The 13,837-nt window shown below is 41.6% G+C and overlaps 1 pseudogene; it reads right to left on the bottom strand.

The window, feature by feature from the left end:
- LOC113228277 overlaps window positions 1-4,599 on the bottom strand; it is a 40,174-nt pseudogene extending 35,575 nt beyond the window's left edge.
- Between the last annotated feature and the right edge of the window lie 9,238 nt (window positions 4,600-13,837).

The following is a 13,837-nucleotide window of genomic DNA, read 5'->3' as shown; positions in this document are numbered from 1 at the left end:
AAAAAAAATACGGAAGCATATTTCAAAAGCATCTAAGCGCAAACATCCTGTTTGTTAATGTAAAAATTTAGCCGCTTTATTTCACCATGTGGGGTCTACGTTATCTACATTGATCTTGCCCCCATGCATGATGGTGCAGTGTGAACGATTGATAGCATGCGGGCGACCTCACATCGCCTTCCTGTGGACCACACATATTCGATTCCCCAGACACGCATCGCATAATACGGGTTATTAAATAGACTGTACTCATGAGAAACTTATATCTATAAAGCTATTTTTTACGTCGACCCGTATGAATAGCAGTACTTTGTAAAAGGCTACGTTCAGGGAAGTAATGTGAGGAATACTGCGTTCCGGTTTTAAAGGTTGTGTGTACCGGTGAAACTATAAGCGCATGGGACTTGTCAATTTTGTGTCTCAGCTTGACAGACGCAGTGCACCTCAGGGCCTTGAGATTAAAAGGATTATCTATCAGTAGTTCGAAATGACATTTTTCAGAAATAACATTTGCTCGAATTTTCATAACCTCGAAAGTAATTTGGAGACGAAAATGTTTTTTCTTTTAAACCTAACTTAATCTAACCTAACCGAACCTAATCGTGTCTTTGCGATAAACATCCAACATATCCTGAAAAAACAACGGTTTCGTTATAATTCGGTTTTCGGTGTAATGAAAATTCGAACAAACGAAAAAAAATTGGAGTTTGTGATAGGTTACCGATTAAAAGCTATGAGTGGCATTGCAATTGCTCTGGGTACCAATTCTATTAATTATTTTGTAACTACTGGTTATTGCAATTCCATTGAGACTCTACTGAAATTATATTGCAATTATGATAAATATTTGTATTATGTTAAAGTCTAGTTATAATGGCAGTTGAGTGTCAGTGAAATGGCAGTGATGACATTAATTCATTTTTTTTATTGATTCATTTTTAACATTTTTTATTTTGACGGCTCCGTGGTCAAGTGGCTTGCACACCGGTTTTCATGGTGTCGCCATCTCTGAGGTCCCGGGTTCGATCCCCGACCGGGTCAATGTAGAAAACTAACTTTTCTATATTGTCTCGGGTCTGGGTGTTTGTGGTACCGTCGTTGTTTCCGATTTCCATAACACAAGTGCTTTAGCTACTTTGGGATCAGAGCCACGTATGTGATGTTGTTTAATTCATCAAATTTATTGTACAAATATAGGTTTTAATGCACCAATCACTAGAATATGTAACGAGTACAATGTCCTGTGTAAAAAAAGTAGTGATATAGATATCCATAATGACACGCCCTCCCATTTTCGTCGTAAAGTTATTACTATTATTCATCCCAATCGAATCCTTGAATTTCATGCCCATGAAAAGTAATTAATTGATTGTTTGGATTTTTTTTTATAAAAAAACTATTGATTGGTTTATACTTTTGCACTAAGAAACAATGAAATGTTATTGCAGTTAATGTTATTATATTTTATTATTAATTTTATTATTTTTTAAATTTAATTTATTTAAAAAAATTTAAATTAAATTATTATGTTCAAAAATTTTATAATGAGCGAAAGAGTAATCAGCTTACCTGTAACTGCAATACATATAAGAACAAAGCAGAAGTAACCTCAAGTATAAGCATTATATGTAATTATGTTGGTTTGCCAAATAAATAAATGAATTCATTCAATCAATGAGAATCGATGTTGCCTTACTTTTTAGTTCTTTTGTGCCTTAAAAATGTGCATACCATAATTATTTTGTTAAATTAGCAATTTAATCTTGAAATTTTATGTATTTTCCCTTTGTTGCCCGTGTAACTACCAGCAGCACTACTAACAGCTAGTAGTTACACGGGCAATAATAATCTCCCGTGTAACTACCGACAGGCCTAGTAATTACACGGGCAATAATAATCTCCCGTGTAACTACTCACGGGTAATTGTTTTTGTCCGTGGTACTACCACTAGTAATACGGGCAATAATAATTTCCCCGTATACTACTACCAAGATAAGAAGATAATTTGTAGACTTGCCATTGCAACACAAAAAAATTGCAATAACAATAATAATAATAATAATGATGATGATGATTATGATGTTGGTTATGATGATGATAATGATGATGATGGTGATGATGATAATAAGCATTTATTTTGGACCTGTTCCTTACATAAATGAGTAACAGACTTATAAAGTATGTTAATAAGTACATTAATTACTTTATATTATATTTGTCTATTTATATTTACATTTATTTGGCAACCCAATTAGAGGGCACCACATGCAGCGCGTTGAAGCGTCCATTGAACGGACCATCAACTGTAGCCGCTATTGTGCTATGGCAGTTGGTTAATTATCAGTAGTTCGAAATGATATTTTCCAGAAATGACGTTTAATCGAAATTTCATAACCTTGAAAGTAATTTTGAGAGGAAAATGTTTTTTCTTTTAAACCTAACTTAACCTAACCTTTTTTTTTATTACCGTGAGGAAAATGCGTTACGCATTCCCCGCCGCTGGGAGACGGCGGGGATATGTGGGACTCTCCTGGGGACTATGTCGGTCCCCAAGAGCATACCCACTAAAAACCTCACGATGTTCCTGCGCGCACCTGGCGCTGGAGCCGCGGGGTCCCTTTTAGATGCTACCGCGATTCCGGTAGTGCCGGTCGGGCGGTCCTTACACCATTTCCCCCTTAATCATAGGGGGCGACCTGCACGGGGCAGCCCAAGAACATTTAGGGCATCTACCGGCGGCGGAGGCCTGTGCAATGCAGGGGCAGGGTCTCCCAACCCCGCACCCTGCTGGCCTCCGCTGATGGGACGCAGGCGGTTGGCGAAGAGACGTCGCGTGCGTCCTCTCCGCCGACGCCGAATGGGGTCCGGGAGGGCGCTGTTTTCGCTGACCTCGCAGAAGGAGACCATCGCCTGCCATGACCTCTCGCTTCCCAGCATGACTCTAACTATGCTGGGCAGTGAGAGATCTCGTCCCACCACCTCTACGAGATCCCGGCGCTGCTGGCTCCAGGTCGGGCAAGGTGTGTCTCGCCGAGTCTGTAGCAGCACCGCACTCGTGACACTCCGGGGTCACCTCCCTTCGTGCGATCTTGTGCAGGTAGTCGCCGAAACAGCCGTGTCCGGTGAGTACCTGAACAGGACGGTAGGTGAGGGACCCGTGCCTCCTCTTCCTCCAATCAGCCAGTACAGGGAGCAGCGCCTGCACAGTGCGCTCCCCGTATCTGGCCGATCGGAGGGCCTCCCCCCACCCCGCCTGGACGGCGGTCTTGGCGGCACGCCGAACCCCCACTAGTTCCTCTAGTGTGGGGCGTTCTCCACGTGCCCTAGCTTCCGCACGGCACCTGTAGGTCTGCTCGAGGACGGACGCCTCGAGCTCCCAGGGTGCGGATCCAGGCAGGGCGCATGCCGCCGCTCCGGAAACCGTCCGGTACGCCCGAATCGACCGCCATTAGCTTCTGCGGCCTGCGCAGAAGCGCCCGCAGTCTGGTGGTGAGGGCCTCCGCCCCGATGGGCGCCCCGTAGAGGGCCATGCTCCGTATGACACAAGCATAAAGCCGACGACATAGGGAGCTGGGTCCCCCCACGTTTGGCATAAGGCGCCCAAACGCCGCCGCGGCGGACACGAGTCGCGGCGACAGCCAGTGGAAGTGCTCTTTGAAGTTCCACCGGCTGTCCAGGGTGAGCCCAAGATACTTTATATGAGGGTTCACCCTTCCTCCCACCTCCACCCAAGAGCCGGGCGGAGGCGCTCGACTGAGGCCATAGAATGTTATGACCTCTGTTTTGTCAAAGGCGACCGTGAGCCCCAGCTCCCTAATGCGGCTGACCACTAGGGCGCCTCCCTCCGTGGCCAGTCGCGACGCTTCCCCCCAATCCCGCCCCCGGGTGTAGAATAGAGTCTGCGTAGCAGATGACACCCAGTTCAACGGTGAGAGATCCTCGGAGCACGTAGCCGTACCCGAGGTTCTACAATAGCGGGCCCAGAACCGAGCCCTCTGGAACCCCGCGGCACATGCTCCGCTCCCTCATCTCCCCGTTCCAGTCAAGAAAGGAGATTTTCCTCCCGGTGAGGTAGCTCGACACCACCTGCCTCAAATTTTGAGGCGCCTGCCTCAAAACTTGTGATGGAACTTTAAGGCCTCCTCGATGACGGAGAACGGGAGACTGTTGAACGCGTTGGCGATGTCCAACGACACCGCCACAACAATCCCCCGCTCCGCCTTGGCCCTCCTCGCCTGTCCTCTTAGCTCCGCTATCGCATCGATGGTCGAACGCCCAGCCCAGAATCCGAACTGGTGCGACGACACATCGGGGCCCACACTGTCGAGGTGCTCGATGATGCGGGCAGCGAGCACTCGCTCGAAGAGCTTGCCCGCCTTGCTGACGGGGACTTAACCGGACGCCCTTCCTTCAGGAGGATACAAAAACTCCTTCCACACTTGGGGGAAGCTCCCCGACGCCAAGCTGGCGTCGAAGATTCAATGCGCGTTCTCCCAGGTGTTCCAACGCAAGTGCCAGGACTTTCCCTGGTACACCGTCTAGACTGGCCTTTCTTGTGGCCCTAAGCCGGTCCGCTGCCGCTTTTAGTTCCTCCTGCATGACCGGAGGAACTAAAGCGGCGGAGCCATGGAGGGAGGAGAGAAACTCTCATCCCCGTCCGGGAACAGGCCAGCCACCACTTGACTGAGGAGCTCCGTCTCCATCGTCTCGGCGGAGGGCGCCCGGTGCTGCAACTTGTTGCGCACCATCTTGTACGGGCGCCCCCAGGGGTCCCCATCCAACGTAGCCAGGAACCCCTGCCGGGCCAGATCTTGGGCCCGGCTTATACCGACTCGGAGTTCCTCTTGCGCCGCCCTATAGGCGGCGTAGTGGTTCTCCTTCTCCTGGGGACTGTGACGCCTTCTGCGACACCGCTTGTGCGCCCTCCGCGCGGCATTCCTGGCGAAACGAGAGCTCGCGCGTTGTACTTCTTGTTGGGAGGCCTGCCGCCGCTACGGGACATTGCGGCATCGCAGATGGCAGTCAGATTCCTTCTGAACCCGACTGCCATCTCATTCGAACCCACTTCGGGGGAAGCGCCCCATGCGGCCACCATAGCCGCCAGTGCTGCACTAGGGTGGGGGTCGCGAACGTTATGTCTACAATGGAACCCTCCACCTCCTCACGCAGGTGTAGGCGGTGTCGCGGTTGGCGACGACCAGGCCGTTGGCCGTCACACACGCCTGCACCGCTCGCTCCTTGGCGTTGGGCAAGCGGTTGCCCCAAGCCGGCGATTTGGCATTGAGGTCGCCCATCACCAAAATATTCGCCGGGGCGAGCTTCCTCACGGCCGAGCTGAGCCTCAACAAGAACGGCTCAAACTTGGGCGGTTGGGGGAAAAATAAATACCCACAACCGCCACCCCTCCTCCGCACACTGCCACCACATAACCCCCTCTCTTTTACGACGAGAGGTATATAATTCGGTTTCAGTGTAATGAAAATTCGAACAAACGTTATTTCGGACAAAAAAATGTCAGTTGGATAGTAGCTAGATGGTTAGTCACTGATAAGCCACCTCTATTAACTTTTGGCAGAACATGAAACGTTTAAAATCCTGCCCTTAGCACTTTATCTATACACAATTGCAATGATTTCAAATTAGTAGACTTGGAACCGTGGATAAGGATGGTGTCGCTTATCACCAGGTACACTTATCTTCTACTTATCATCGTCCCGTCACTTAGTATCATAAAAAAATACAAAACCCAATAAGTCGAATGGACAACTTGTACGGTAATTTGAAAAAAAAAACATGATGATATTAGATAGCACAGCAACAGCACTGTATACACAAGACGGGTAGGTCCACCGTCCATTCTCGATTAGATATTGGTAATAAGCGGCATGTCTGTTCATAACAGTTGCAGTGCCACTCAGTACTTTAAATCGCAAAGGTCTTAGGGGCACTGCCACTGCGCCCGTCACCCTGAGACATAAGTTGACAAGTCCAATGTGCCTGTAATTTCACCAGCACCTTTACCTTTAAAACCAGACCACAGTAATGCTCACATTATTGTTTGACGGCAGACATAGGTAAAGTAAAGAAAGTAGTAAGTAAAGTAAAGAAAATACTGCCGTACTTCCTTAGACGAACTCTTTCACAAGGATCTCTACAGCTACTAAATAAATTGGGAAATGCACTTTTATAAATAATTTCTGGTCTGGGTATCTGCGACTCAAAGTAAAGGAAATTTCCAAGCCGCAGAGAAAGTACACAATCAGCAGTATTATATTGAATTTAGTCAGCTTTCATATCACAGCACGATAAAAATATCGTAATTTAACCCACATTTGTAAATTTGCCACTTCCTGTCTTGTATCCTTTTGACTTTATATTTCAATTTAAAGGTGTGACCCAAAAACGTCACTATTTAAAATTACGACCCATTTCGCCGCAATGTCCTGTGAGAATTGTATCCCACATGTATTGCGGATTTACAGTAAGTTAACAACTCACCTTATCAATTATTGTCCACTACTGGGCAATGGTCTACTCCAAGAACCAGATTCCAGACATATTACACTTGGCATCGTATAGTTGAAAACTTTATTGATTTTTCGAAAGGAACATTTCTTCGAGAAAAACGAGAAAAAACCGTGCCCTTATAACATAACCACATGTGACCGTACATCAAAAGTACTTTTATCATGCGAAAGTTATAAAAAATAATTATGATGTATGAATGATATTTTACTTCTATTTAAGCATAAAAAAGTTATCGACTAATTTTGTTCTTTAAACCTGAAAATTAGTCACTTTGCACTTTATTATATCACGAATGAGTTATTATCTCTTGTATAAGTATTCTAAACCGGCTTCACAAAAGGAGGAGATTCTCAATTCGAATGTATTTTCTTGAGTGTATGTTACGCGATTATTTGTGAACATATTTTGATGATCTTTTTTTGTTAAAAAGAGGGTAAAATTTGAAGAAAATATTCCACCTCTAAGGGTGGCAAATTAGGTTATGAATCAGCTTTCGCGCACTTTCCGGTAACCGATTTCAATAAGACTTAGCAAATAACGGTAATTCTACGAACTCTTGAGATCTTTTTTTTATAAAAAATTTATAATTATTGATGTTTTTGAAAGAATGGTCCCTTAAAAGTTTATTATCCGAAATTATCGTCGACACTGCAACCGAAAAATAATGCTTTAATTATAGAATACGGTTTTTTCGAACTTTAGGGAATCTTTATTCCGTCAGGACAATAATTTTGGTACTGATGCGTACTATAGATTCGTTATTTTGAAAGTCAGTACAAGAAACTTAATAAATCAAGTCAAAATAGTTTAAAGCAATAAATAACCAAGCATTTGATATATAAATGCCTGTCACCAAGCGACAAAGTTTCAATTTTCAAAGGCCGATTTACGGATTGTTTGGCTTGAGCCATTCTATATATAATAAAGTCGTAATGGTCAGTGGCCTTAAAGAGAGTCATCGTTCGAAGAGACAATTTGCACGATTGTGTTGGCCAATGGTCTCGCCGGTCATGAAATGATTGGTGGGCTTATAATTAAAAATGATTTGTTCGAGGGTGCTTGACCCTAATCCTGGGTACGGGTGGGACATTATCGATGTCGATATCATACAATACTACTCACCATGCGCAACATTGCAATACATTTATGAAACATATATAATAGATCAATAGCGGACTTTACACAAACACTCTATCGCGCGTGATAAATCGGAAAATCGGAAATCGTACGTGATTGAGCGCGCGTGTAGAGACGTTGGAAGGAAAAGAGAAAGACCGTGCAATCGCGCCAGTGTCACGCAGTCTATCCTGCGTTATTAACCTTTATACGGACGCCCTTTCCGTTGTAACAAAAACGAACACGAGAAATCGCGCGCGAAAGAACGTTAGCTTCAAAAATTTCAAACAGGTAATAGCGCACGATTGCGCGTGCAGCCTTTCCTGCGCGCAATCCTGCATTCTCCTGATCACGCGCTATAGAGTGACTGTGTAAAGGGTCCTTATACAAATCAAACATCTTAGATAAGAAGGGATATCAAACGTTGATCTGTTGATTTTTTGTTTTATTTTATAACACATTTCTTATAATAAGGGAGCATACATTAAAGAGTGTAACGTAAACCTGTTACAAATTCTTCTGTACATCACTGCTTATTATACAGATATTGTTATTAATAAAAGAAATTCTGTCGCCAAGCAGTAATGTGAGCATTACTGCGTTCCGGTTTTGAGAGGTGCTGGTGAAATTACCAGCACGTTGTCTCACAGTGGCAGTGTCCTTCAAAGCTCTCCCTTTAAAGCTTAGAGTGACACTGCAAGTGCTTTGGACAGGCGTGTCGCTTACCACCAGGTGCTTGACTTGTTCATCCCACTTGGTATCGCAAAAAAAAATATATGTGTCTGTATAACTGCCTCGGTGGTCGAACAGTTGCCATGCCGGATTGCCACGCAGGGGTCCCAGGTTCGATTCCTGGGCCGGGAGAAATATTTGCATGGCCTACATTTATTTCTCTCGAGTTTGGGTGTAATTTGTGGTTGTCTATGTGTGCGTCCATGGCAATCGCGACACAGGGTTGTGTGCGTTATTATTATTATTCTGCTTTCTCCCACTTTATATTCTTTCTATTATTAATATTACGGGGTAAATTTAATTTTTCAATTTTTTTTTATTTGTAATTGTCCCGAAGTATTTTTTCGTGACAATGTTATGTTGTAGGAAACTATTTTGTATGTAACAATCGCGAAAACCTAAGAATTCGAAATCTTACGTTGTGTTAAACAAAATGTAATAATTATTATAATACCGCGCTACAATGTGTGTAACGTAATTCATCGATATTATGTGTCACAAAATATAATATTCGACGAGTTTCTAGAATATCCGAGAAAATTATTAAAAAAGAACTGACGCGTGTGACAATGTCTTAATTACAATAAGATTTTATACATTCTGAATGTTATAGTTTTTTATTACGTACCAAAAATACTTATTTGGTTGGACTTCTATTATGATACACGTCGCTAGTTTTCATAAATAGTATTTGAGAATATGGCGCAATTCCAATGTTTTAAAAAGCGAATAAGACTTAAATTTAATAAATGGGCAACATTGTCTCTCTGCCAAGATGGTATTAGGTAATAATTTATCAACTTCAATCTTGAAAACTGTCGAGCGTGACGATTATGCCAAATTACTTGTCCTACCTCATCGTAAGTCCTCTTACTCATTGAAATTCAATGTGGCACCTGCATTTTGTACCTATGAGAAACAATTTCCTTTAGCCAAAAGTGACGTCAACCGTTCAGATCTTCAGAGATCCATCGTAGAATAGAAAAAAGAATATAAACCGGAAGTTGTAAATTTAAATTTTGAAAATGGCATTACTTTTGGAACATATTATTATTCAATGTAGATTGCGGCGTTTCGGTTTTGAAGGGTGCTGGGCCCCGATTCAGAACTTTTAGATATTTTAATCTAATCGTTCGACTGGATGTCGTTCTCGAATCGAAGGGCGCTTTCGAGTTAAACGTACGATTCGGATTCGGACAAGATGTCGTTATCCAACAGCGTTTACGGAGTTAATCGGTGAAATAATAGGGGTTAAAGTATGAAATTGCCGATTTGTACTGAAAATCTAAAATGTTTATTTTTTAAATTTTCAACAAATTTATTTAATCAAAATAGTTGCCATTATTATCTATACATTGCTGCCATCTAATGGGAAGGTTATTAATGCCTTTGCGATAGAACTCCGACGATCTAGACTGCACAAACTGTGTGAAAGCATTTTGTACTGCCTCCTGGGAAGAAAAGTTCTTAGTAGATAATTGTCCAAATCACGAAAAAAATGGTAGTCCGTTGGAGCAAGGTCTGGTGAATACGGAGGATGACGAATGGTTTCTAACTGCAGTTCCTGAAGGGTCAAAATGGTTTCTCGTGCTGTGTGAGGTCTCGCGTTGTCGTGGAGCAATAATGGTGAAGATCGATTCATGAGTCGGGGCTGTTTTACTGCTAGTTTTGTCAACATGGTTCGGAGTTCGGCACAATAGACATCTGCCGTTATTGCTTGACCAGATCGGAGAAAACTATAGTGAATAACACCATGCTGAGACCACCAAACAGTTACCATTACCTTTTTATTGGTAAGTTTTGCTTTAGGACACTGTTGTGGCATTTGACCTGGGGTCAGCCATTGCATTTTTCTTTTCCGGTTATCATAAAGAATCCACTTTTCATCACATGTTACAATTCGATCCAATATTCCTTCATTTCTGTACCGGTTCAACAAGGCAACACAAGTTTCAACACGCGTTTCTTTCTGCAGATCAGTCAAATCATGAGGCACCCATTTTTCGTATTTTTTTATTTTATTGATTTGACGCAAGTGAGTCAATATTGTGGGTAAGGTAACGTTAAACCATGCCGCTAATTCCTGGGTAGTTTGACTAGGATCGGCTTCCACTATCTCTCTTAATTCATCGTTATTCACCTGTGTGGGCGGTCTTCCTCGTGACTCGTTCTTTAAGTCGAAATTTCCATCACGAAAGCGTTTAAACCAAAATCGCACGGTGCGTTCATTAGTAGACCCCTCTCCAAACGCAGCATTGATATTGCGGGCTGTTTCTGCCGCGTTAGTTCCGCGTCGGAACTCGTATTCAAAAATCACTCGAATTTTCGCAGTATCCATCTTTCTTGTCTAAATTGAATAACAAAAACAATTGAAAGTCGATAACTATGTTCTGAATAACGATTGCAGCCTTTGCCGGTCGAGAAGTTCGAGTAATCGTACGGGTGTGACGTCATTTCGGTTCGGTTTCGAATACGACAGTTTGACGTTCGATTCGGGTGTTGTGAATAAAAATTAAAAGAAATGTGGCACTGCCACTGCGCCCGTCACCCTGAGACTTAAGTTGACAAGTCCCAAGTACCAATAATTTCACCAGCACCCTTAGCTTTCAAAACCGAAACGCACTAATACTCACATTACTGTTTGGCGGCCGAAATAGGTATGGTATTTTTCTGGCCTCTCTCTCTACTGCTACTAAGTCTACAACTACAGCTAGTCATTGCTTAGTATCAATCCATCGTCTGTCGACTATTGCAAGCAATTCCATAAATACAAAAATAAATATATTTAAATAGATCGCTCTAAACGGTAATAACTCTGTGCAGGACCGGGGTGAGAGTCGTCGCGGAGGACGCTTGCATGTTTAAACTTATCTTATTACCAAATACAGATCTAAGAATCAAATCGATACCTCCAATGAACACTTTATTTTTTGGTCATTTTCTGTTATTTTTGTGTACAGCCATAGATAGTTACTAATAATAAAGAAACAAGAAAGAAAATTCGAAAAAAAACAATTTTGTGAAAAAAAAAATTGAAACTAAAACAGAACAGGTCAAAAATTAAGTCGGCGTCGTGTTAATTGGAGGTACATTGAGAAAGTACAAAAAAACTTAAAAGTTTATTTTTGGTAAATTTATTGTTTTGTAAAAAGTCACAGAAGTAAAGAAGTTGTTTATGACGTTAGTGATATAGTTGTTAGTATTTTAAAAATAACTCTGTTTATTGGTGTTGTTGCAGAACCCTTTACAATTATATATCAGCAACACTTAGCCCTTCCTTCAATAACCAATCAGTCTTGCCAGACACGACGGCGTCTATGCCAATGAACCGATTGTCGATAACCTACTGATCTTATCGATTGAGCTTAAACCGAATATACGTTAACCATGGCGACCGATACTCGAAACTGTTCGATTTTGAATATTTTTATTGTACCTACATCTCATCTTAAATAGGCATTTTGTTAGTACGCAATTTTACTTTTGGAAATTATAAGAAGTTACAAGACAGAGATTTTCGGGAAAGATTTGTCCCAAAAAATTCGGACGTTTCCGTACTTTGATTTAAACTTTCACGATTTTCACACATTATTTGATTTTTAATTCGGGACGAGTCCCTTCGAGACTATGGAGGTTGCAATACGTCTGAAACGTCGAGGTAATTAAAATATGTTTTATACGTGATTAAGTCCGCCATTAAAAATCAAATAATTAAATTACAATTTATCGGTTCACGGCAACCGCCTTATCATTTGCACGACATAATCGTTTGAAGCTACGATTATCTGTCGTAACATTTTTATCGTGACATTTTATTTATCGTCTGACGACAGTCGTTCTAGCTCTTCCCATGGTCACGACAGTCTGTCGTGTTGTACTATATGTGAACAAGTTCATTTAAATATACAAACCACGACATTTTAAACTGCACGACTATCTGTCATCACACGACATAAAGGGAACACGCCCTAAGAGCTAAAAACAAATAAATAGACCCTTTAGACAATCAATCCACTTATCCGGTCGCAAACTAGAGAATTCACTGTACAAACCATACCAGTGTAACGTAGTTATATAATGAAACACTACTTACTCATTATACAGAAGTAGGTTTTAGCGAACGAATGATCTCAAAATAATCCGCCTGATCTTATCTTTTCGAGCAACTGCTTGTGTGCAAGTTGCCACGCCTTGTTGCTAAGCGACAGAGATAATTGTTATCTGTAATGACCTTAATGCGAGTTTTTGGTTCATAATGAGAATGATCTGGTATGACGTTACACGGTTGAGGACTTTTTAAAAAACCTTGGGAGTTATATAATGCTCACTGTATAACACAAGGTCGACCGTAATGAAGTGAGTTTAGTCGTGGTAGGGTTCTCTGTACAGACACCGCCTTGATTTCTTCTGCAAAGCCACACTCTGCCCGGGAGGGTATTAGTTATGACATCCTTGTCATAACTAACATCCCTAACAAGGATGTTCATAACAAACGCATTTGCATTTGAGTAACTTTCGAGATTTTGACAGCAAAATTGTTTTCTTATTTGAAAAATGTCATAGACGCTGATTTTGCTTAATAATAAAATTAAAACGAAATAAGATAATATAAAAAAAACCGCTTATAGGGGTTGTAGATGTTGTTTCGCTGATTCCAGATATGTTATCTATTCAATATCGCTAAAAATGTCGTTAACGTCAGTTAAAATAAGAAGGGCAGCACTGTTGCTTGGAGCACACATATATGGAGAGCCATGGTAATCCCACACACAAGAGACTTAAGATCTTTTTAGTAGCAGTAGAGCTCCTTGTGAAAGAATTCGTCCAGGGAATTACTGCCATCTTACATATTCTGATCTCTGGTATGTAATGTTTTGGTTTTGTCCCACCTTAACTATTGTAATATAGTATATGGACCATCCCGAAAAAACAAATTAAGCCATACAGAGAGTTCCGAATGTATGCATAAGGTATAGGCTTTAAGAAGTAGCTTATTATTAGTAATTGTTGCTTATATCAAATTTTAGTCGCTTAGTGCCTAAATGTCTACAGTCGTTTTAATTTTGATTTTTTTTGTACGTAACGTTATTATTATTTGAATTGTGGTGTTCCAAATTATGACGGGCCATGACAGAATAACAGCGAGGGCTATGTAAGCAACATAGTACTCAGGGACCCTTTTGACATGCTTTTATTTTATTTTTACTTTATTTATTTTTTTTATTTTTTTATTTTATATTTTGAAAGCTTCTTTTTTATTTTAATTGAATTTATTTTTATTAATTTTTCGTTGTTTTGTTTCAAATTTGTGCATGTCAAATAAAGCATGTAAAGGAGGGACGTTCTTTCTTCCGTTGGATGAGGTTACCAAAACAAGCCAAGTGAAACTCCAAATGGTTCAGAAGATTTTTATTTTCACCTTGTATGTCGCCAATATATTATTTTCATAATATATGGGGAA

Source organism: Hyposmocoma kahamanoa, unplaced genomic scaffold, assembly GCF_003589595.1.
Source record: "Hyposmocoma kahamanoa isolate Upper Pololo Valley unplaced genomic scaffold, ASM358959v1 224, whole genome shotgun sequence".
NCBI lineage: Eukaryota > Metazoa > Arthropoda > Insecta > Lepidoptera > Cosmopterigidae > Hyposmocoma > Hyposmocoma kahamanoa.
The sequence above is the reverse complement of the archived record's forward strand: the minus strand, read 5'-3'. Positions and strand labels throughout refer to the sequence as shown.